Source organism: Rousettus aegyptiacus, unplaced genomic scaffold (assembly GCF_014176215.1).
Source record: "Rousettus aegyptiacus isolate mRouAeg1 unplaced genomic scaffold, mRouAeg1.p scaffold_m13_p_9, whole genome shotgun sequence".
Lineage (NCBI taxonomy): Eukaryota > Metazoa > Chordata > Mammalia > Chiroptera > Pteropodidae > Rousettus > Rousettus aegyptiacus.
The window spans coordinates 58,717,474-58,744,259 of NW_023416312.1; the positions used below are offsets into that span (position 1 = coordinate 58,717,474).

General features: G+C 37.1%; 1 protein-coding gene across 3 annotated transcripts in view; it reads left to right on the forward strand.

Annotated features, from left to right (window-relative positions):
• Nucleotides 1-26,786, forward strand: part of ARL13A (ADP ribosylation factor like GTPase 13A) — a 45,431-nt gene that overhangs the window by 4,522 nt on the left and 14,123 nt on the right. The window lies entirely within an intron of this gene.

The following is a 26,786-nucleotide window of genomic DNA, read 5'->3' on the forward strand; positions in this document are numbered from 1 at the left end:
AAATTGTCCACTATATATGTGAGTCTGTTTTTTAATTAGTTTGTTCTTTTTATTCCTTAGATTCCGCATATAAGTGAAACCATACAGTGTTTATCTTTCTCTGTCTGACTTAAGTACTTTTGAGGTCCATCAAAGCAATATATTTTTCCATACCCTTCCTTTTCATATGTAGGGGTCTTGTTTTCTTATCCTTTCAGCCACTCTATCTTTTGGTTGGAGCACTTAATTCTTTTCTATTTGAGGTACTTGTTGATAGGAATGTAGTTATTACCATTCTTTATTACTGTTTTTGATACACATTTTTTCTTCTTAAAAAGTCCTTCCAACATTTCTTGTAATGCTAGTTTGGTGGTGATAAATTCCTTTAGCTTATTTTTGTCTGGGAAACTCTTTATCTGTCCTTCAACTCAAAATGATAGCTTTGCTGGGTAAATTATTCTTGGTTGTAGGTCCTGGGTCTTCATCCTGTCGAATAATTTGCCAGGCCCTTCTGTCCTGCATAGTTTCTTTTGAGAAATCAGCTGCCAGTCTTATGAGTTTTCCCTTATAAGTAGCTATCTGTTTTTCTCCTGCTGCTTTTAATATTCTTTCTTTGTATTTAAACTTTGGCATTTTAATTATGATGTGTCTTAGTGTGGGCCTCCTTGGATCCCTGTTTTTTTGGATTCTCTGAGCTTCCTGGGGTTTTATGTCCATTTCTTTCACTGGGTTAGGGAAGTTATCCATCATTATTTCTTCAAACAACCATTCAACATCTTGAACTTCTTCAGTCTACGTGGGATCAGATGGATATTTGGAGAAATACAAGAAATCACCCTTCAGCGGCAGAATGTAGGACAGGGCAAGGACATGGGGCTGCCTGTTCTCAAGCAGCTGAGTGAAATGGAGGCAGCGGCAGACACCTCTTAAAGGGGCCACGTCTGCGAGTGGATTTTCAGTGTCCCATATGCTCCTTAAATTATTTTAATAGTCTTGGCATCTTATCTCTTGCCATTCTGATTGTGTGTCCTTGGCTTTCCCGTCCTCTAGATATGGCATTTGATCCTTTTTTCACTTTGTTTATTCCTTTGTTTAATCCATTTAATATACTTCTCATCTTAGATAATGTGTTCTTCATTTCAGACTGGTTCCCTTTTATAATTTCTATTTCCATTTTAATGTTTTTTAATCTCTTTGTTGAAGTTCTCACTGAATTTATCTATACTTTCCAAAAGTTCATTGAGCATCTTCATAACCAGTGTTTTGAACTCTGCATCTGTTAGATTGCTTGACTCCATTATATCTGGATCTATGTTCTGTTCTGTTCTGTCACATGGTTTCTGCTTCTTTGTCTTCCTATTTTGGCTGCCTTTCCATGTCTGTTTCTATGCACTAAGCGAAGCTCCTAAGTCTCCTGGTCTTATTAGCATGGATTTGTGAAGTGTCCAGTGGCACAGTCCTGAGAGGGGTTCAGCTGCAGGCCAAATTTAGCCCAAACCCCATTCCTCTGGGGCCACCTGTTAAGATTCAGCAAGCAATCCACAGATGTTGTGCTTATAGTTGCCTCAAAAGGCCACACCAGAAAACAAGGCCAGCTGCCTCCAGTATGAGTCTAGCCGCTGCTCAGTAAGGAGCACCTGACTCTCCGAGGACATGTCTGGATGTGGCTTTGGTGGGGCTACAAGTTGGGAGAGGCAGAGTTTCAGGGAATCATCTGGGCAAAGCAACCTCCATTATCCAGTTTGATGATGTCCAAGCTATGGCGGCGCTGTGTCAGGTGCACTAGGAGTGGGGAGGAGTCAACAGGGAACAATGGATATCGCCAGCACTTCTGTACAGAGCAAGTCTCGTCTCATATGACAATGTCTCCCTGGTCTCCCTGGTGCCCCCTGCACGCAGCCAAATCGGTACTGGTGCTCAGAATGAGCAGGTCCATTACTGAAAATCCACTCGCAGATGTGGCCCCTTTAAGAAGTGTCTGCCGCTGCCTCCATTTCACTCAGCTGCTTGAGACCAGGCAGCCCCATTTCCTTGCCCTGTCCTACATTCTGCCACTGAAGGGTGATTTCTTGTATTTCTCCCTAGTTATATGGCTTATTCATCTAGATCTCAGGTGATTTTTCCTTGCTGCTGCTCCTCGTTTCTGTCACAACTTTGATTTCATTGCCAGAGGGATGAACAGAGCCTCTATCATCTATGCCATTTTCCCCCTCCTCTCTCACTTCCTTTTATGGCAAATAATATTTAATTATATAGATAAACCACATTTTGTTTATCTATTCACTTGTTGATGGACATAAGGGTTTCTATTAATCAGGGTTCTTCAGAGAAACAGAATGGGGAGGGGAGGAAGATATTTTAAAGAATCAGCTCACATAATTATGAAGGCTGGTTTGCAGTTCTATTAATTCAGGAAAGAGCTGATGTGGCAGCTTGAGTACAAAGGCTGTAAACTCAAATAGAATTTCTGTATTGAAGTCTGGAGGCAGAATTCCTTTTTCAGCGGACCCCAGTCTTTCCTCCTAAGGCCTTCAACTGATTGGATGAAGCCAACCTACATTATGGAGGGTAATCTGTTTTACTCAACATTTAATAATTTAAATGTTAATCACATCTAAAAAATATCTTCACAATACATCTAGACTGGTGTTTGACAAAACAACTGGGTACCACCTCCTAGCCAAGTTAACATAAAATTAACCATCACAAGGTTGTTTCCACTTTTGGGCTATTATGAATAATGCAGCTAGGAACATTAAGTGTATACATTTTTGCAAAAACATATATTTTCAATTCATTTGGATATACACCTACAAGTAAAATTCTGGAATATATGGTAACTACACGTAAACTTTTAAGGGACTGCCAGACTTTTCCAAAGTGGCTGCACCATTTTACATTTCCATCAGCAGTGTTTCTCTACATCCTTGACACTTGTCATCTGTCTTTTTCATTATAGCCATCCTAGTGGTTTTTGATTTGTATTTCCCTTATGGATAAATTTAGTGTGTGTGTGTGTGTGTGTGTGTGTGTGTGTGTGTGAGAGAGAGAGCACACGCGTGTGCATGCATGCACACACATCAGGTCACTCGAAAACCAGCTGGTCACGTTTATTCAATTATTTCAATAAACATTTATTTATAAATATTTGTAATAGAAATTAGCAAAACAAAAATCTTTGATCTCAAGGAATATAGTAGATATTTGTCTTTGGGGGTGAGGGTGTTGCTGTCCAGTATTTGAGCCCCTTTATTTGAGGGAGAGGACATAGGAATCTTGGCAAGAAGCAGATCCCCTTTATAGTCGGTGCACAGGCATATGGCTTAGGCTCACTCAATCGAAGGATCCATCCTTTAAATTGGGAGCCAGTGACTCAAAGAAGTGGACAATCTTCTCCAATTGAAACAGTCATGAAAATGTGTGTCTTGGTTCTTCAAATGTGGAGAGTGTAACTGATCTTTGCCCAGCTGCTGAGCTCTCAAATCGCCCCAATATTTGCTGCTTTGCTCTGAGGCCACACTGCTCCCAGCCAGTGACTGAGCATAGCTGAGATTCTAAGTCAGACCAATTTCTGAGAGATGCAGGACTACGTGTGACCTGTATCTTTGGTAAGAGGACGCCACAGAGGCCTAACCAAACTATATTAGCACTGGATTTCAGTCTATGACTCTTCCTACCCAATCTTCTTTCCCTCTTTCATCCATAAGGTCAGATTTACATTGCAGTCTGAAAGTTTTCCAGGCTCCCTCTCACAGGCATTCTCCCCAATAAATCTCTTCTATGTCTAATCTCAGCTTGGTATCTGCTCCTCCGAGAACCTAAGCTAACTCACCAATGGTGCTAGAGGTGGTGGTGGTAGTAACTGTGGCAGCTGTGATGTTGGCTATGTAGCCCTGAGTCTGGTTCTCCAGTAAAAGCTGTGATTCTGTGAGCTATTCAATATGCTTTCAAGACAAACATTTTATGCTTAAATTAGCCAGTCAGTTTCTGTTGCTCACAACTAAGAACCCTCTGGATTACACAGAGAAAGTACAAAAACATTCAATTATGACACTGCATGACATAGAATCTGTGGGAGCATGTGGGGGGCACCTAACATTGTCTTTATGAAATTTCAAATGAAATAACTCTATGCTACCTAGAATTTCTAGTCAGCTCTTGTCATTAACTTTATAAGCCACCCAAAATTCAAATGCTCATCCATTTTCCCAATTTATCATTCATTAGGCAGCTCTTAGTTCTATGCACAGAAAAGTCACTTGGAGAGGAGGACTATTTGTAGACTCCAGGGCCCCAGTCTTCGAGCAATGCAGGTGTTCTCTGAATCATACATTAAGAAAAATTGTCCTAGGGATAGCTCTACAATCTGTCACTAGAATGATTTTATCCATTATGATAGTACGCGTTTAATAAATATTGGCAGCAGTTGACCCGTCTGTAGCCTGGGCCAGAGTTAAGATAGACTTGAGTCATTCCATAGACAAGGGTCTATCGATGACACCAAAGCTCTCAATTTCCTCAGGTTGCACACAAAGAATGTCACCTGTAGTTTGCTCCCTAGTACAATTTGGTAAGACTAAAACTATCAGCACAACTTTAATATTCTTTCTTATTGGGCACATTATGTATTTGTTGGACTTTGATGTGCTCAATCTTATGGCCATGAGAAGGAGATATTCCAGCAGGGCCAAGAGGGGAGAGACTCCCCCTAGGCTGCATGGTGACTCAGTGCATGAACTAAGAATAGAAAGCAACACATAAAATCACGAATCTTGTACCATTACTAGATCACCTCCCCAGCACACCTATCTCTCCTACTTGGCTTTTCTTCTAAAGGGTCCCCAAACCATAAAGGACTTCAGCTCTAATTTTTTTTTAAGATGGAGTTATTATTAGTGGGAGAAGTCAGAACAGCATGGAAAGTAGGGTGAATTAGGTTGGCAAAGTTAGGCCGACCTGGAAAGAGAAATTAGGTACAGGGTAGTGAGACCACAGGTGGTCAGTTAATACACAGTCCTGTCAGGAAAGAAATCAGGCTTTGCCAAATCCCCTCTGGCAGACAGTAGTATGGTGTACTAAAAAGAGCTACATTATGGACTATAGTAAAAAGCTTTGGGTTTTAATCCTAGATGCACTTCTAAATCTCTGTGTGATCTTGGCCCTCTCTAGGATCACTAAGATCCCTTCTACCTTAACATCCTGTGAGATCTGTGTAGTTAGGCATGGCTAGGCCTCCTAGAATCTTTGATTCCACATGTAGTACTGCGGTTTCATAGCCATTGAGCTGAACAAGCCAATGGACGAGTGGCCTAATTTCTCCTAGATTTGTTTATATGAAATATATACAACTCTCACATGTGGGGAAAAATCTATCTATCTATCTATCTATCTATCTATCTATCTATCTATCTATCTATATATACACACACACACACACACACACACACATATATATATATATATATATATATATATATATATTCATTCATGTCTTGTAATAGCCGAAGATGGACACGACCTAAACATCCACCAACAAAGGATTGCTTAAATAAATTTTAGTACATCTCCAATAATGATGGAATACAGTGCAGCCATGTAGCCATAAAGAAGCTTTTTATATACCGCTATGAAATAATATTCTAGATATTAAGTGAACAACAACAACAACAACAAGATGCTGAATAGCACTTATGGTATGCTACAATTTGTACAAAAATGAATGGTGTACATATACAAATATGTAGAGAATATCTCTGGGAAGATACATAAGTGCTTCCTTCTATTTGTTCATCTCAAACATGAGTGTGCATTATACACACTTGGGGAGCTTGCTTAAAATGTTGATTTTCTAAGCTACAACCCAAAAAATTTGATTTAGTAATTCAGGGTAGGGCTTAGGAATCCATGTTTTAAGCAAGCTTTGCAAAACATTGGCCTATGGACACCAATCCCAATGCTTTGTTCTAGCATTCTAGGCTGTCCATGATCAGACCCAAACTGACCTAACCCTAATTAATATAAATGCTCTATTCTAGAACTGCTATTTTCCTCAAACTTCTCATTTAGGAGGCATTTCTAACTCTAAACCTTTGCTCAGCTGCTCCAACCCATCTGAAATGACCTTCCTGCCTTCTTTCCTCCTAACCAAACACTATACATTCTATAAGGTCAAACTCAAGTTTCACCTGCTCTACAAGACTCTCCGTAAGTTCTCTAGCCCAGAAGGATATTGCACTTTTTCTGATCAATTAAGTCTCTACTTTCCCCAATTCTTTTGGCATTTAACTGATTTCAGGAGTATATGCCTTGCTTCCCCAATTAGACTGAAGAGTACCACTACCCACACGTGGCTATTTAAATTTAAACTAATTATGATTAAATATAATTAAAATTTCAGTTCCTCCGTCGCACTAGCACATTTCACATGCTCAAGAGCCACATGTATTGGTCAGTGCAGACAGAGAACATTTTCACATTACAGAAACTTCTAATGGATAGAGTATTAAGAGTCTGCTGTATCTGTCACAGCTCTAGCTACCTTCTTACACACTCTCCATGGAAGCATTGCTTGCTCTGAAGGTAAAGTATATATGTATCCTGATGACAAAAAGTTATGGATTTTCTTTTTAAACTCTGATTCTCATTTCCAGTAAAAATAAGGAGCTCAAAAGATACGTGTGAAATATAAATATCACTCAGCATTTCTAATCAAGTCTCAAAACTTGCCTTTTCTCAGTTTTTACCCTCCTTGACCTCTCTGCTGCATTTGGCATTATATAGAGATTTCTCTCACCTAATCAAAATGCTCTCCTGTGCTTCCATGATGCTGTAACAATAAGAATGATCATTACTAATTTGTTAAGCTCTTTCCATGTTCCAGACACTGTGCTAAATGATTTATATACCTCAACAACCAAATTAGGTAAATACTATTATCACTATTTTATAGATGAGGTACCTGAAGTTCAAAGAGATTAATTGATTTGTTCAAGGCCACAGAGCTAGTAAGTGGAGGTGCTGAGACTAGAACCCAGACCTCTTTAAGTCTAGTCTTTGGAGTCATTACTAGATCAAATGCCTAACACAGGCGAGGCAGACCTTCTATTCTAGCATCAAAGAACAACAACAAAAACGCATTCAGGAGAGTCTCCTCTTCCTTTTCCCCCTGCCCTTCTAAAACCTTCTCTTATTCTCCCTATTTTACATACCCATCTGGTAGATTTTTCGAGATCTTAATAGCCTGGGGAATATAAATCCAATTAACAAGTAATTGAGAAAAAAGTAACCACAGTAGGTCAGGGAGAGCAGGGACCATGTACTGCCTTTCATTTTCAATAACTCTAGTGTCTTCTAAATACGCTGTAGGTCTTTAACATTAATACCTGTGTTGGTCAGAACTTAGAATTTTGATTTAAGCACTCTGACAATGGTCCGTCCATTTTAATTACCTTGGAGACCATTTGTAGCTTTTATGTTCTCTGGGCTGGCTTTGTTTCCTGAAGCTGTAGCCAAAACTAGTCAAACATGACAGAGAAGTGCTAGAAGAAGGAGTTCAGCTTTAGGTTGGAACAGTTACCTGCTTACTAGTGTTTCATGTTATTTATCCTGTTTACTGATACCCTTAAGCAGGTCAAACTCAACATTCCTGGCCAGTCAACAGAAGGTGAGGATGTAGGGGAAAAAACTTATAGCCACCTTGCCCCCTGCCTTCATGTAAAAGAGGTGGTTAACCCTGTTATTCCCCCAAACTCACTGGGTCCCATAATGTGTTTGAAGCTACACAAAGCCTAGTTACTGGCAAAAGGAAGCTAAGTTAATAATCATGCTGAGTTCAATTTGGAGTTTGAAGCCTCTATTGCTTAACAGGTTAAAGAATATAGAATCTCTGTACCTTCCTCTCAATGTTGCTGTGAACTTTAAACTGCTCTGAAAGATGGTCTCAAGAATAAAGATGAAAGGAGAAGAGGAGGGGGAGGGAGAGGAGGAGGAAGAGAGGAATATTGGCTTCTCATCCTACCTCTGCAATAAACTGGCCGTGTATGTGTGTCTGTGTGTATGTGTACACAAATATTTAGTGAGAAATTTTTAACTTTTATTATCTATGCATGTACCACAAACATTATAGGACACTGTTTTGTATTCTTATATTTTACATAAATATACAGAATTTTATGCAACTTTTTACCTCAACAATATGGTTTTGATATATTTGTGCTCTATTTCTATGTTGCTACATGAAATTATAATTCATTTTTACTGCTTTATGGAATTCCATCAGATGAATGTACCATAATTTATATATTTATTTTATTGATGGTCATTTAGGGTCATTTAGGTTGTTTTCCATTTTTTACTGTTATAAACAAAATTCTTCAATGGATATCTGTGCATGCATGTGTATTCTTGTGCACACATGGAAGAGTTTCTCTTGATTAAAAATCCAAAAGTGGAATTACTTGGTCATAGGGTATGCATAAGTTCAGCTTTAGTAGATACTGCCAGTTTTCCAAAGTACTTGTACCAATTTACACTACCACCAAGAACTGATAAAAGTTCCAACTGATCTATGTCTTTATCAATACATAGTATTGTCCATCTTTGTCTTTTTTTCATTTTAACCACTCTGATGGGTGTGTAGTGGTATCTCATTATCGTTTTAGTTTGAATTTCCCTGATGACTACTGAGATGGAGCACATTTCATAGGTTTATCATCTAATATGTTTTCTTAAAGCAGATATTGCCAGGCACAGAAAAAGGAGTGAGAGAAAGAACATGGGGTGGGGGTGAGGGTGGGGGCGTAGTAACTATAAAAAATAATATACACAAAGTCACTTTAAAATGGAACAGGAGCTGTCATTCTAGAGGAACTGCCCTGCATGTCTTTATGCCTCAAACCTTTGGAGTGTTAAAACAGGGCAAAATAAGCTTTGGACTGGGCCTAAAACAACATTGTGTCCCAAAGAACTGTTTTTCAAAGATAACAAGAAAACAGATGACTATGGGACTGATGATTACCAGATTGAATTTTTTAAAATTGTTTAGAATTAGCATCACTATGTTAGCTTATCTGTACCATTAGAAATACTTTTTTTTCCCTTTCCCATAAATACCCATTGCCTTTGTCTCCAAATTGGAGCACCATTTGGACTTCTGCCTGAATCAGTACTTCTCAAAAAGCTATTCTTTTTTTTTCTTTTAATCTCAAAAAAATGCTTATTGCTTCTCATTTTGTTCTTTTATTTTTAGGTTAACATGACTAAAGCCTAGGAGTAGGATGCAAACATTATAGAAAGGAGAGCCTAAAGGCATTAAATCAAACTTTCTGAGCAGACCAGTTTTTCTGAGGACTTGCTAAATATCCATAGGAATATCTCATCTGTAGCATCTACAGGTGCTGCAAAGGTGCATGTGAAAGTAAGTCTACATAAAACATGTTTGAAGTCCAGTCATGAAAAACACCTCACAGAGGTGGGTACCAGACTTATCTGGGGGATCACTTTGTAAATTACATAAAAAGTCTAACTACTATGCTGTACACCTGAAACTAATATAAAATAATATTGAATGTCAACTGTAATTGAAAAATGGAAAATTTTTTAAATTAAAAAAAAGCTTCCTGGCAGCAACCTGTGTCCAAGCTTTCTTTTCCACATTAACGGCAGCTCAGGTTGCTTCCTGGCATCTCTCTCTCATCAGGTTAAGTTCCTGACTGGCTTATAATGCTTGTCTCAAAAATGATAGCATTAGCTTTGCAGATTGCAGCTTGACAGACATATGATGACAATGTTAAAGAGCAAGTATGATTGACAAAATACAACTGTATATATTTAAGGTATATGATGTGATATTTTGATATACATATACACTGTGAAATAATTCCTACAATCAAACTAATTAACATATCTATCACCTTGCATAGTCACTTTTTTTGGTAAATGTTCTTTTTACCCAGCACCAATCAAACAGAACTTTCTACAGTAGTCAGGCTTCAGCAACATGGTTTAGATCACTGCTTCTCAAACTTTCATGTGCATGTGAAACCTTTGGAGAGCTTGTTGAAATGTATATTCTAATTCAGGAGGTGTGAGGTAAACACTGAGATTCTGCATTTTCTAACGAGCTCCTGGATGCTGCTGATCTGAGGACCTTACTTTGAGTTTAGAACATGAGCTATGGAGTCAGACAGACCTGAATTTATAGCCCAGCTCTCCTTTCTCTGAGAAGCTATTGAACCTCCCTGAGCCTCAGTCTCCTCATCTATAAAAAGAAAAAAAATTAACTACTTCATAGGATTGTTATGGAGGTTAAGTGAAACAATACATGTAAAATATGTTTAGCACAGTGCATGAAAAGAGTAAGTAATAAATGCTAGCTACTGTTAATATTCCATGAATTGGCACATCTATGATACTTTGAAGATTGAGGTTCAGAGGATTATCTGGAAGCACTGCAAAAGCCTAGATTAATCAGAGGGAGACATATTGGATCATACTTAGTCATATTTTATGTTAGGCTTATTTTATTACACTCAGGGTCTTTGAGAATTGAGACATCATTTGTATTAGTCAGGGTCTCAGCAGGAAACAGATGGCATATTCAAATTAGCACAATTAGTGGAAAGTTTAACAAAAGGACTATTTACAAAGGTATGGACAGGGTGTATAAAAACTAAGAAGGACAGAGTACAATAACTTGGGGTCTGTTAGTACCCCAATACCCAAAGGAATGAGGAGGAGGGAACAGGTACCAGAAAAAGGAAAATATGATATAGGAAGTGACCCCTTGACAGGAGTTGTGACCTTTAGTTAAGGGACAGCAGCCAGCCTGAGGTGATGTCTGGCCAGGGATCTCTACTGCCCAAACCCTACCAGAAGCCAGGAAGGGACGGGAACTCACTGATGTGATCCGTATAGGTTAGCTTACCAAGGCGCAGATCAGGTTATAAAAGGGTAGAGTGGATCTGGAGGGTTAAGCAGAAAACATCTGGTATAGCATCTATGACACATATACTCAACCAAAATACTATCCAAACAAGAACACTGTATTCCTCTGATGAAGCCAAGAGAGAAAAGACTACTTTTTTGGGCTAAAACAATTCATTTTCCTCTACCACTACAACTCAGCTTTCCCATTTCCATCAATGGTAACCTTTGTTATGCCAATCTCTCAGCCTAAAACGCCCTTTCATTTCCTCTCTACATACTTAAATATTACATATCCTCTAAGGTCTAACTCAAATACTTATCCAAATGGTCTTTTCCCAACTACTTTTAGCCTATACTGATTTCCCTTTTCTTTGAACACTTATTGCCAGTAATTTAGTTACTACTGTCAGGTATTGCTATTTAGCTGGTTTGGGTATACACATCAGCACCTCAACTCGATACTGTACTTCTTGAAGGTAGGAACTATATATTAACTTTTTTTTCTCCTTGTCAACACCAAATATCTTGGGAATTAGTGAATATGACTACACAATAAACATTTGAATAAAGGATAGGGAAAGAATAGCAAGGGACCAAATTTCTGATCTCATTTTTCTGTAACAGCTTCTCAGAAAAGGCTTAATTCTCTGAGGACCTGCCTGGCCTCATGTAGAAAAATGTAGACATGAAGGGACAGCTATGTCTCCCATCTATCCATCTGGTATTTTAAAAACACTCTTCTAAACAACCCTTGGGTTAAACAGAGAATCAAACAGAAATTACAAACTTTAGAAGTGATCAGCAAGGAAATCAAAACCCATCAAAACCCATGATATTCAGTGGTGCCCATAAGAAAATTGTAGCATTAATTTCATTTATTTATTCCAATATATTTAAATTTATTTCAACTGATAATATATGAACTATTTCAATTGACAATAAATGAACTAAACAGTCAGCTTAAGAATACAGATAAAAAACAACAAAATATACCCAAGGATTAATTAATATTTGTTCAAAATGGCTCATTTCTCACTAGTCCTCCCTCTTACGACATCCCTAGGTAGTCCACTTTTCCATTTCCAATCTTTAGTCTTCCTATGCTTGATTATTATTTGATCAACAATTACAAAATCAGTCAAGGATACAGAAGAACTGAACAAAATCATCAACCAGCATTTGTAAAACATTCCACCCACCAAGAGCAGAGCACTCTTTAAAAGAGGCCATGGAAAATTTGCTAAGACAGATCGTCTCCTGAATCATAAAATAAACCTGAAAAATTTTAAAAGAACCAAAATCATACAAAGTATATTCTCTGACCACATGAAATAAAACTAGAAATCAATAACAGAAAATCAGCAGGAAAATCTCCAAATATTTGGAAATTAAGTAACTCATGTATAAAAATACTATGGGTCAAATAAGTCTCAAGAAAAAAAAATACATTGAACTGAATGAAAACGAAACTACAATATATCAAAAATTGTAGGATGCTGCTAAAAGCAGTGCTGAAAAAAATTTATGGCACTACATACAATAGAAAAGACTGGAAAACTCTCAAATAAATAATCTATGCTCCCATCCTACCTTAAGAAACTAGAAAAAACAACTGCAAAAACAACAGGATATACTTATAGCAAAGAAAAGGAAGGAAATAATAAAAAGCAGAAATCAATAAAATTGAAAACAGAAAAACCATACATAAAATGAATGAAACAAAAAACTGTTTTGGGGGAATCAATAAAACTGATAAACCTCTAGAAAGACAAAAAAAAGAGAGAAGACACAATTTACCAATACTGTGACTGAAAGACTAGATAGCACCACAGAACATGCATACATCAAAAAGATAAGGGAATATAATGAACAGCTCTGCACAGATAGTTTTGACAATGTAGAAGAAATGGACCAATTTCTTGAAAGGCACAAATTTCCACAACTCATCCAATCTGAAATAAATAATTTGAATAGTTTGTAACTATTAAGGATATTAAACTAATCATTCCAAAACTACTGAAAGACAAATCTCCAGGCCCAGATGGTTTCGCTAGAGAATTCTACCACACTATTTAAAGAATTAATACCAATTCTACACAATCTCTTTCAGAAAAGAGGAAGGATTCCAATTCATTTCATGAGACCAATATCATCTTGAGACCAAAATCAGAGAAGGCCAACAGAATAAAAAAAAAAACTATAGTCTAATATCCCTCATAGACATAGATATAAAAATCCTCAACAAAATATTAATAGTACCCAACAACATATGAAAATAATTCTATACCACAACTAAGTGAGGTTTATTCCAGGGATACAAGGCTGGTTCAATATTTGAAAAATCCATGTAATTCAACTATCAATGGGCTAAGTAAAGAAATATCATGTGATCAAATCAAAAAATGTAGAAAAAAAACCCATCAGACTAAATTCAATATCCATTCATGATAAAAGTTCTCATCAAACTAGGAATTAAGATAACTTCATTAACCTCATAAAGAACACACACACACACACACACACACACACACACACACTAGAGCTAGCATCATATCTAAGGTCAAAAGGCTATGCTTTCATAAACAAGGCAAAGTTGTCTACTCTCATCACTGCTATTCAACCTAGTACTGAACATTCTAACCAGCTCAATAAGGCAATAAAAATAAATAAAAGGAAGAAATATTAGAAAGGTAGAAATAAAACTGTCCCTATTTACAAATGACATGATTGTATATATAGAAACTCTCAAGGAATACACATGTATACACAGACACAGAAAAAAACTACTGACACTATACATAACAAATTATATAAATCTAAAGGGTTTATGTTAAGTAAAAAAGCCAATCTCAAAAGGTTACATACTGTATGATTCTATTTATATAACATTCTCAATATATAAAATTATAGAAATGGGAAACAGTGGTTGCTAAGATTTAGAGACATGAAAGGAGAGATGATTGTGACTATAAAGGGGTACCAAGAAGAATCTTTGTGGTTCCAGAACAGTTCTATATCTTTATTATAATGGTGGTTACACAAATCTATGCATGTGTTAAAACTGCACAGAAATTTCAGAAAACTGGAAATCCACCTGCAAAAGAATGAAGTTGGACACCTACTTCATACCATATATAAAATTAATTAAAAATAGCTTAAAGACAGAAGTGTAAGGGATAAAATTATAAAACTCATAGAAGAAAACAGGCATACATCTTCATGAACTTGGATTAGGCACTGGTTTTTTAGATACGATACCAAAAGCACAAGCGACAAAAGGATAAACAGATAAATTATACTTTATTAAATTTAAAAATGTGTGCTGGAAAAGACACCATCAAGAAAGTGAAAATAAAACCCCTATGATGGAAGGAAAGTTTTATAATAATATCTTGAACAGGACTTGAATCCAGAATGCCAATAACTCTTACAACTCAATAATAAAAAGACAAATAATCAAATTTTTTTGATGGACAAAGATTTGAGTAGTTTTCTTTCCACTGATATACAAATGGCCGATAAGCACATAGAAAGATGCCCGACATCCTTAGACATCAGGGAAATACAAATCAAAACCACAATGAAATACCCCTTCGCACTCACTAGGATGGGTATAATAAGGAAGACAGATAATAAAAAATGTTGGTAAGGATGTGGCAAAATTGGAACCCTCAAACACTGATGGTGTTCGAACTTGTTATCAACTTAAAATAGGGTATTTTAAGTTGTTTTATGTAAGCCTTATGGTAACTACAAAGCAAAAACTTATAGTAAATATACAAACAATAAAGATAAAGAAATCTACCACTACATAAAATCATCAAATCACAAAAGAAGAAAGCAAGAGAAGTGGAGGAACTACAAATCAGCCAGAAAACAATGAACGAAATGGCAATAAGTGCATAACTATCAAGAAGTACTTTAAATATAAATGAACTAAATTCTCCAATCAAAAGACATAGGGTGGCTGAATGTATTAAAAAAACCCACATCTATATGCCACCTACAAGAGACTCACTTCAAATGTAAGGACACACACAGAGTGAAATTGAAGGTATTGGAAAAGATATTCCATAAAAATGAAAACCAAAAGTAAGCTGGGGTAGCAATAATAGTAGGGGTTTTTAATATCCCAGTTTCACCAATGGTTAGATCATCCAGACAGAAAATCAAAAAGGAAAGATTGGACTTAAAAGGCAGTTTAGATCAAATGCATATAACAGACGCATACCGAACATTCCATCCAGCATACATGGTTTTTTTAAGCACAAATAAACATTCTCCAGGAAAGATCATATGTTAGGCCACAAAACAAGTCTTAATAAATTTAAGAAGACTTAAATTATATAAAGCAACTTTTCCAACTACAATGGAATTAAACTAGAAATCAATTACAAGACAAAAACTGGAAAATTCTCAAATACAGGGAGATTAAACAACATGCTACTGGACAACAAATGGGGCAAAGATGATACTAAAAGCAAACTAAAAAATACCTTAAGATAAATGAAAATGGAAATACAACAGACTAAATCTTAGGGAATGCAGCATAATGTTCTAAAATTGATTGCAGTGATGGATGCACAACTCTGAACATACTAAAAACCGCTGAACTGTACATTTTAAAAGAGAGAATAATATTATGTCTCAATAAAGCTGTTATGCTTTTTAATGCATAGAACTGTACACACACAAAAGAGTGCATGTAAAACTGGTGCAATCTGAGTAAGGTTTGTGTATTTTATCAATGTCAGTTTCATGGTTCTGATATTATACTATAGTCATGCAAACTTTTACCAGTAATAATAGTAAAAACCAGCTTAAAAGTACATATGACTTCATTATACTACTTTTTACAACTTTCTGTGACTCTATAATTATTTCAAAACAAAAAGTAAAAAAGACGAAAACAAACAAAAAAAACCCCTGCATATGAATACTTATTCTAGCTCCATTAATAATTGCCAAAATTGGAAATAATCCAAATGTCCTTCAAAGGATAGAATACATTCTGTTACATCCATACAATAGGATACAATTCAGCAATAAAAGAAGACAACCATTTATATACACAACTTGTACAAATTTCAAAGGCATTAAGCTGAGGTAAAAAAAAAGCCAGTTTTAAAAGGTTATATGCTGTATAATACCATTTGTATAATATTCTTAAAATGATAATCTGTAATAACAGAGAATATATTATTAGTTGCCAGAAGGTAGGAGAGTGTGGAAAGGGATAAGGGAAGAGGTGTAACTATAAAGGGATTGCAAGATGGAGTTTTAGGGGCGGTGACAGAACTGTAAATAGATTATGGCGGTGGATACATGAACCTATGTGTGTTAAAACTGTTACACATGTGCTTTTTAAGAATCTATTTTAATGTATGATCATATAAAAAAGATTTTTAAAAAAGGAATGGAGGGTAAACCTGTGGATTAAACAAAATGTTAAAACATTACATTTTTGGTATCTTTGGAAACATGGCAGAGTGAGAGACGTTCCCAGATCTCTCTCCTTAAAACAACAATAAGCTGAACAACTAAAACTCAACCAAACCAAAAAATATCCAAACTGTACACCAGCATGTCTGAGCGTGGGATCTGTGCATAAGAGCTACTACAGGTCAGAACCCAGGGGATTGGGCGCTGGACTGGGACAAAAAAAAAGCTGCCTCTCTCACAGCCACCGAGCTCCCTCCAGGAGGAGGGGGAGGGGAGAAAGAGCGGTGAGTTTGTATAGCGAGTTCCCTGAACATTCCTGCCTGAGATAGCTGTGAGCTCCCCATGGCTGGCTGGCTGCAGGGCCCAGTCATCAGAGAAGAAACCAGAGAAGTAGGATGGGACTGCAGGAGAACTGTTGATTTTTGTCAAGGCTGAGCTGCAGCCCCCAACTCCAACCCAGAGGGCCCCTCCCAAGGGAATCTGAGTAAACATTACCTAGACTGTCGCTGACACTGACATGAACTGAAACTGAAGGTAGCAAGAGTGATTAAATTTCTACAAGAAAATTTAAAAAGCATTACTAAGACTTTATATAAAGCAGGGATCCAAGAGGCTTAGATGCCACCTACTGGAAACCAAAAGAAAAACACCTTCTTTGCAACAGGCTAAAGAGAGACCTTTATATAATAAATATTCTTTCTGGAAAACCAGAATACACCACCATTAATGCCCAGGTGAAGAAATAGTCAACTAAATACCATGAATAGCCAAGGTGACAAGGACCCTCAGAAAGAAAGAGAAAAATCTCCAGAAAACAAGCTTACAGACATAGAAATATGTGACACAAATGACAGAGAATTCAGGATGGGACTTCTGAAAAACCTGAGTGAGATCCCTCCCAAACAACTCAAATCAACAACTTCAGGAATTGAAAATACAACTAGATGAACAGAGCAAGGAAATTGAAACCCTCAAAAGGAACCAAACAGAACTTCTGGAGATGAAGAACACACTGCAAGAATTGAAAAATGAAATAGCAATCTTGGGAAAGAGAGTAGACCAAATGGAGGAAAAGATCAGTGATACTGAAGACAGAAATCTGGAAAAAGATCAGAAGGAAGAAGAGAGAAATTGAAGAATGAAAAATAATAAAAGAGAAATTCAAGAACTAGCTAATACCATCAAGAGAGGAAACATAAGGATTATGGGCATTACTGAAGGTGAGGAAAAGGGGCAGGGATTAGAAAGCATTTTCGGCCAAATAGGTGAGAAGAATTTCCCAAATGTAAGGAATTTCCCAAATGATCTGGAGTTTGGAAATCAAGAAGTCAGCAGAACACCCAATTACCTCAACCCAAAAAGGCCTTCACCAAGACACACTGTATTAAAGTTATCAAAAATCAATGACAAAGACAGAATTATCAGGGCAGCCAGAGAAAATAGGATGGTAACTTATAAAGGATGGTAACTTAAAAAATAACAAAACAAAAAATCATAATTAGGAGTAAAGTGACTATCAGGCAAATAGAAGCAGAGGAGTGCAATATTTACTAAGAACAGGGCATTATAAGATTAAACAATAAGAACAGAAGGAAGAAGAGAGAGACCGAAGAATGGAAAATTATAAAAGAGAAATTCAAGAACTAGCTAATACCATTGAGAGAGGAAATGCAAGAATTATGGGCATTGCTGAAGGTGAGGAAAAGGGGCAGGGATTAGAAAGCACTTTCAGACAAATAGTTGATGAGAATTTCCAAAATCCAAGGATTGAGCTGGAGCTTGGAATTCAAGAACTCAACAGAACACCCAATTATCTCAACCCCAAAAGGCCTTCACCAAGACACACTGTATTAAAATTATCAAAAATTAACAACAAAGACAGAATTCTCAAGGCAGCTGAGTAGAAAAAAAATGGTAACTTATAAAGGTAAACCCATTAGATTATCCTCGGATTTCCCAGTGCAAACTTTACAAGCCAGAAGAGAATGGAATGAAATATATAAACTATCAAGTGAAAGGAACTACCAGCCTAGAATAATATATGCAGCTAAGCTCTCCTTTAGATGTGAAGGCGAAATTAAGACTTTCCCAGACATTCAAAAGTTGAGGGAATTCTCCACTACGAGGAAATACTAAAAGGTGTCAGCTCAATTACAACAAAATTACAAAAAAAAATACATAATTAGGAGTAAAGTGACTATCAGACAAATAGAAGCAGAGGAGTGCAACCCTTACTAAGAACAGGGCATTATAAGCTTAAATAAAAAGATAATTGTTAAAACAAGATAGTAATGAACGTTCAGCATACATAGGAACACATTGAGATAACAATGACTGAAAAGGGGGGGATTCAAAGATCCAAATTTGCAAAGGGGAATAGAAATAAGGCACGTGCAGAAGAAAATGGATGACTCTGTGTGTGTGTGTGTATTTTATATATATATATATATATATATATATATATATATATATATATATAATATATGTGTGTGATGTATATATTATATATATGTAACTATCCTTCATCCCTAAACAGCTGCTTATACATTCTTCTCTAGTGCACATGGAACATTTTCAAGAATCGACCACATACTGGGACACAGAGATAGCCTCAACAAATATAAGAGGGTTGAAATCATACCAAACATATTCTCTGATCATAATACTTTGAAACTAGAGATCAACTGCAGAAAGAAATCAGGAAGAACCATGAATGCATGGAGATTAAACAACATGCTACTGAAGAATGACTGGGTCAGAGAATAAAAAGAGAGGTCAAGAGATACAGAGAAACAAATGATAATGATAATACAACTTATCAAAAGTTTTGGGACATGGCAAAGGTGGTCATAAGAGGAAAGTTCATATCATTACAGGCCTATCTCCAAGAACAAGAATGAGCCCAAATAAACAACCTAACACTTCATCTTAAGAAACTAGAAAAAAAAGAACAAATGAGGCCTTAAGTGAGCAGATGGAAATAAATAATCAAAATTAGAGCAGAAATAAATGAAATTGAAAACAAACAAAAAAAAGACAGAAAAAAATAAATGCAATAAAGATCTGGTTCTTAGAGAAGGTTAATAAAATTGACAAACTCCTGGCTAGACTCACTAAAGAAAAAAGAGAAAGGACACACTTAAACAAAATCAGGGATAAATGAGGGGAAATTACGACTGACATCGCAAAAATACAAAGGATCATACAACAATACTGTAAAAAGTATATAACACCAAATATAATAACCTAGAAGAAATGGAAAACTACTTAAAAATACAACCTTCCCAGACTTAATAAAAAACTGGAAAATCTAAATAGACTGATCAGCAGTATGGGAATTGAAATAATCATCAAAAGCCTACCAAAAAGTCAAAATCCAGGACCAGATGGCTTCAACAGTGAATTCTACAAAACATTCAAAGAAAATTTAATACCTATTCTCCTCCCACTCTTCCAAAAAATCAAAGAGGAGGCAACACTTCCTATCTCATTTTATGAGGCCTTTGTTTTGTTTTCAATTTCATTTATTCCTGCTCTAATTTTGATAATTTCTTTCCTTCTGCTGACTTTAGGCTTCATTTGTTCTTCCTTTTCTATTTTTTTTAAGATGAAGCGTTAGGTTATTTGGGGTTACTCTTGTTTTCTGAGATAGGCCTGCAATGATATGAACTTTCCTCTTACGACTACTTTTGCTGTGTCCCAAAAGTTTTGATATGTTGAACTATCATTACCATTCATTTCTATGTATCTCTTGATCTCTCTTTTTTCTTCTCTGACCCAGTCATTCTTCAGTAGCATGTTGTTTAATCTCCATGTTTCTGTGGTTCTTCCTCATTTCTTTTTTCATGTGATCTCCAGCTTCAAAGAATTATGATCAGAGAATATGGCTGGTATGATTTTAACACTCTTATATATGTTCAGGCTATCTCTGTGTCCCAGTATGCAGTCAATCCTTGAGAACGTTCCATGCACACTAGAGAAGAATGTATAAGCATCTGTATTCAGATGAAAGGCTCTGTAAATATCGATTATGTCCAGTTGGTCTAATATGTCATTTAAAGATGTTATTTCCTTATTGATTTTCTGTTTGAATGATCTGTCTACATCCAACAGAGGAGTATTTAATTTCTCTACTATGATGCTGTTTTGGTCTGCTTTTCCCTTTAGTTCTGTTAGTAATTGCTTTATACATTCTGTATTTCCGTGCTCCCTGATTGGAAGCATAGGCATTAAGTGTTATGTCTTCTTGGTGTATAATCCCATTTATCATTATCATTATGAAGTCCCTCAGTATCTTTACCTGTTTTATTTTAAAGTCTATTTTGTCTGATATTAGTACCACTACTCCTGTTCTTCTCTGAATGCCATTAGCTTGGAATATCATTTTCACCCTTTCACTTTGAGTCTACATTTGTCTTTGGAACTGAGATGTGTCTCCTGGAGGCAGCATATGAGGAAATGGTTAGGTTTTGTTTATTGATACAATAGGCAACATTTAAGGTAATTACTAAAATATGAGGTTTTCCTATAGCCATTTTATCTTTTGCTTTCTGGTGGCTCAGTGTTTCCATTGCTTCCTTTTCTTCATGTTTCTGTTTTTTGTTTTGTTTTGTTTTGTTTTTTAATTTGGTTGGGTTTTGTGGATTTACCCACTGGTCCTTCTTGTTTTATGTTATGTACTTCAGTTCTGAATCTTTGGTGTGTGAATATGAATATGAAAATGTAGAGGATAGTTAGATGATAGATGATTGATAGATGATGATGATAGATAGTTAGATAGATGATTGATAGAGAGAGACAGAGAGAGATAGAAGTTTATTTTCTTCTGCGTGTGCCTTATCTCTATTCCCCTTTGCAAATTTGGAGCTTTGAATCCTCCCCAGTTCTGTGATTTTGTCTGTTTATCCCTATGTATGCTGAACATTCATTACTATCTTGAAATAGCAAATCTCTTCTTATTGTTTAAGCTTATAATGCCCTGTTCTTAATAAGGGTTGTACTCTTCTGCTTCTATCTGCCTGCTAGCTGCCTTACTCGTAGTTATGTTATTTTTTGTCCTTTTGTTTTAAGTGAGCTGACCCCTTTCAGTATTTCCTGTAATGCAGGCCTTGTAGTGGAGAATTCCTTCAATTTTTTATGCCTGGAAAGGTCTTTATTTCTCCTTCATATCCAAAGGAGAACTTAGCTGGATACATTATTCTTGACTGGTAGTTCACATCATTTAATAGGTTGAATATTTGCTTCCACTCCTTTCTGGCTTGTAAGGTTTGTGCTGAGAATCTTGATGATAATCTAATGGGTTTTCCTTTGTAGGTTACCATCTTCTTTTCCTGGGCTGCCCTGAGAATTCTTTCTTTGTCATTGATTTTGGTTATTTTGGTTATTTTAATATGACATGTCTTGGAGAAGGCCTTTTTGGGATGAGATAAATCTGTCAATTTCCAAGCTCCAGTTCATTCGTTAGATCTGGGAAATTCTCATAAACTATTTATCTGAAGATGCTTTCTAATCCCTGCTCTTTTTCTTCCTCTTTGAGAATGCCCATTGTTCTCATGTTTCCTTTCCTGATGGTATCAACTGGTTCTTGTATTTCTTTCATTATTTTTCATTCTTACATTTCTCTTTTCTTCCTTCTGATTTATTTCTAGATTTCTGTCTTCGATATCACTGATTCTTTCTTCCATTTGGTCAACTCTATTTCTCAAGCTTGCTATTTTATTCTTCATCTCTTTTAGTGTGTTCTTCATCTCTAGAAGTTCTGTTTGGTTCTCTTTAAGGGTTTCAATCTCCTTGCTAAAAATCTCATTCTGCTGATCTAGTTGCTTTTTCAATTCCTGGAATTGTTGATATAAGTTATCTTGGATCTCATTGAGTTTTTTCAGAAGTATCATCCTGAATCCTCTGTCGATTAAGTCGCATATTTCTATGTCTTTAAGCTTATTTTCTGGAGATTCTTCTCTTTTTTATGAGTTGCCTTGTCACCTTAGTTGTTCATGGCATTTAATGGACTATTTCTCCACCTGGGCATTAATGGAAGTGTATTCTTGTTTTTACCCAGAAAGATTTATTATATAAAGGTCTCTCTTTAGCCTGTCATTAGGGAGGCGTTTTTCTTTTGTTTTCTAGTAGGTGACATCTAAGCTTCATGGATCCCTGCTTTATATAGAGGTTTAATACTTTTTCTTATATATATTCAATCATGCTCGTTACCCTCAGTCTCAGTCCCTGTCAGTATTAGTGACAGTTTCACTAGCATTTGCTGTGATTCACCTGGGGCTCCACAGTTTCAGACTTGGAGGACATGGAGGGAGGTGCCATCTGGTTTGGGGGATGGGGGCTGTGGTTAAGCCTTGATGGTTGCAACTGCAGCTGGTAATAATCACTGTTGTTTCTCTGCCATTCCTACTTCTCTGTCATCCCCACTTATCTGCTGTCTACACTTCCTGCTTTCTGTCCTGATCCCTGGGCACTGCCGCTGTATGGAGCTCACAGTTCTCTCAGGCAGGGCTGTTCTGGGAACCCACTGCACCTTCTCCCTTCCTATTCCTCCTGAAAGGAGCTCCAGCTGCAAGAGCTTCTTTGTTTCTCCCAGTCTATCCCCCAACTCCCGTAGTTCTGAGCTATTGTAGCTCTTATTCACAGATCCCTTGCTCAGATGTGATTATGCACAGGTTGGGTGTTTTTTTTTTTGTTGCGCTATAGGTGTTTAGCTTATTGTTGTTTCAGGGGAGAGATCTGAGAACATCTCTTACTCTGCCATGTTTCTCCTGCCTTTTGGTAATATCATTGTGGTTTTAATCTGCATTTCTCTGATGGTTAGTGACCTTGATCATCTTTTCATATGTCTCTTGGCCATCTGTATTTCCTCTCTGGAGACATATCTGTTCAGGTCTTCTGCTCATTTTTTAATTGGATTGTTTATTTGTTGTTATGTATGCATCTTTTGATCTGAAGTGAATCTTTTGTAGGCAGGATATATATGGGTCTTGTTTTCTTATCCATTCAGGTATCCTCTGCATTTTGACGGGAACATTTAATCCATTTAAAGTAATTATTGATAGGTATGTTATTATTGCCATTTTCTTAATTATTTTCTGATTGTTGTTAGAGTTCTTCTCTGTTCCTTTCTTATTCTCCTGCTCTCTTCCCATGTATGTGGATGATTTTTGGTAGTGCTGTGTTAGGAGTCCTTTCTCTTTATTTCTTATATATTTCTTGTAGATTTTTGGCTTCTGGTTACCATATGCTTCACATATACCAAGCTATTTTTATAAGTCTATTTACATTGGTGGTTGCTTAAGTTCCAACATAATCTAAATTCACTACCATTTTTACTCATCCCCTCCACATTTATGTTTTCATCATTAGTTTTTACTTCTTTTGTGTATGTGTGTATTACCTAATTTACTGTTGTAATTACATGTGATCTTCCTACTTTTGCCTCTTAGCCTTTTTACTAGCATTATGGTTGGTTGGTCCACTGCTTCTGTGTTTGCTTTTGTTAGTGGAGAATTTTTTTCCTTAGTGATATTTCTTATCCAATTTTTTCGCTTTTTTTCCTTCTACTTAAGAAGTTCCTTTAACTTTTCTTGTGAAACTTGTTTGTCTAGGAAGCTCTTTATCTCTCTTTCTATTCTAAATGATAGCCTTGCTGGGTACAGTAATCTTGATTGTAGATCCTCGCTATTAATCACTTTGACTATTCTGGCCTGCAAAGTTTCTGTTGAGAAATCAGTTAACTGTCTCATAAGAACTCCCTTTTAGGTAACTATCTGCTTTTCTCTTGCTATTTTTAAGATTCTTTCTTTGTCTTTAACCTTTGGTATTTTAATTATGATGTGTCTTGGTATGGGCCTCTTTGGGTTTATCTTCTTATGGACTCTCTGAGCTTCCAGGACTTGTATGTCTATTTCCTTCAGTTTAGAGAAATTTTCCACCATTATTTCTTCAAATAGGTTTTCAATTCCTTACTCTCTCTTCTCTCTGTTACCTGTATGATATAAATATTGTTACATCTGATGTTGTCCCAGAGGTCCCTTAAACTGTCCTCATTTTATTTCATTTTTTTGTTGTTCTGAATGGGGGTCTTCTGCTACTTCATTGTCCAAATAGCTGATACAGTTCTTTGCTTCATCTAATCTGCTGTTGACTCCATCTAATGAATTCATATCAGTATTTTATTCCTCATGTCTGCCTGGTTCTTTTTTATAGTTTCCATGTCTTTGTGTAAGTTCTTATTGAGTTCATATATTCTTCACCTAATTTTAATAAGCATCCTTATAACCAGTGTTTTGAGCTCCATATCTGGTAGATTGCTTGCCTCCATTTAATTTATTATTTTTTCTGTAGTGTTGTTCTGTTCTTTCATTTGAGACATATTTGTTTGTCTCCTCATTTTGTCTGCTTCCCTGTTTGTTGCTGTGTATCAGGTAGATCTGTCATGTCTTCCAGTATTGGCAGAGTGGTCTTATATAGTAGGTGTCCTGTGGGACCTAGTGGCAGAATCTCCCTGGTCACCTGAGTCAGATTTTCCAAAGGTGTCCCTTGTGTGTGTTGTGTGTGTCCTCCTATTGTAGTTGAGCCTTGATTGCTGTTGACACATCAGTGGGTAAGACTGGCCCTCAGGCTGACTGTGAGGAGTGGCCATGACTGCAATGGATGAGCTGTTGTGCAAGGGCTCCCCACAGGGATCAGGATTCACTTGGCTGGATTCTGGTACCCTCTGGGTCCACCATTTGGGTATGCCATTTGTGGAGCTAACCGGGTAGTGGTCTGGTGAGGTCTGAAGCTGACTACCATGAGTGTTGTTTCTGGAATCTCTTGGGAGGGGCTCTGGTGTATGTCAAAATCAGCTGCTATCTGTGCCTGACCCAGGGCTACCTGGTAGGAGCTACAAAGTAATCTGTGGTTGGTAGCTGCCTGTACTTGGCTTGGAGTCACCTAGGAAAGGCTCTGCTGCAATCTGAGGCCAGCTGCCACTTGTGTTGGGTTTGGGTTTGTTAAGTAAGTGCTATAGGGCTCACTGGAGCCAGCCACTGCTTTGGGGCTTTTACGGACCTTTACAAGATTTTAAGAAGGTATGTAGTAAGGGTTGAGGCTGGCTGCTTGTCTGGATCAGCCACTGAAAGAGGTTCAGGCCAGTGAGTTGTGTGCTGTGCGTTCTCAGGGAATCATCAGTGTGTGGCAAGTGGTGTTAGCCAGAATGGCATATCAGATTTGGAGCCAGCCTGCACCTGTTATCTGTTTGGTTCGACAAAGGAGCAATGGCTCTTGCTAGCACTTCTGCCTACATCTGCCAGCTCTCCCACTTGTGCCTGCCAGCTGTGTTGGGGGAGTGCTCACAAAAGGAACAATGGAACCTGCCAGCACTTCTGTCCCAGAGATAGTTGCCTTTCTAGCCCTCACTCAGAAGCCAGACAATTAAGGTACTTCCTGTACGTCCCTAGTACTTTTCAAGCTGCTGTCCCTTTGTTGGAGCTTAGGGCAACTGTTTGTGAATGAGTGAGTCTGTGCTCAGGTTCTTTAAGAGGACACCTAGTTCTATAGCAGCTTTCTGTCTCACCCAGACAGAGTCCCCACTGATTGTCACAGCCAAATATTGTGGGAACTCCTCTTTCTGGCACTGGTCCTCTGGGCTAGGAAGCTAAGTGTAGGGCTGAGATCCCTTGCTCTTCAAGGGGGACCTCCGCAGCCTACATATTCCTCCTGATTCTTAACCACCACAAATGGATGTGGGACCAGCCTGTTTCACATCTCTGCCACTCCCACCAGTCTCAATGTGTCTTCTTTTTAAATATATTCTTAATTATAGGAGTTCTGTTCAGCTAGTCTTTGGGTGGTTCTCAAGGGTGGTATTTCTATAATTTAGTTGTAATGTTGATGTAGTCATGGAAGAATGCAAGCACGATGTTTTCCTACATCATCATCTTGACTGGAAGTCTCAAATAATGCCATTTTTGTTCAATGCTGTTTCATTATAATGTTGATGTTTATATCAATTAGCCTATGATAAAATTGGTTTCATTATATGTCATTTTGCCATATCAATGCTACGTGAGGACTTACTGTAGTTGTTCATATCCCAGTAATAGGGTGTGTGTGTGTGTGCGCGCGCGCATGTGTGTGTGTGTGTGTTTAGAGTTATTATAAGGTATTTACTCATGCAGTTTTGGAGTGTGGTTAAGTCCCAAGATCTCCAGGGTGAATCTGCAAACTAGAAACCTAGGAGAGCTGATGGTATAGTTCCAGTAAGAGGGTAGTTGACTTGAGACCTAGAAAGAACCACAGTTTCAGTCTGAGCCTGAAGGCAGGAAAAAAAAGCCAATGTCCCATTTCTGATGCAGTCAAGCACAAAGAATCCTCTTTTACTCAGTGAAGGGTCAGTCAGCCTTTTCATCTTCTTCAGGCCTTCAACTGATTAGATGCGGCCTACATATTAG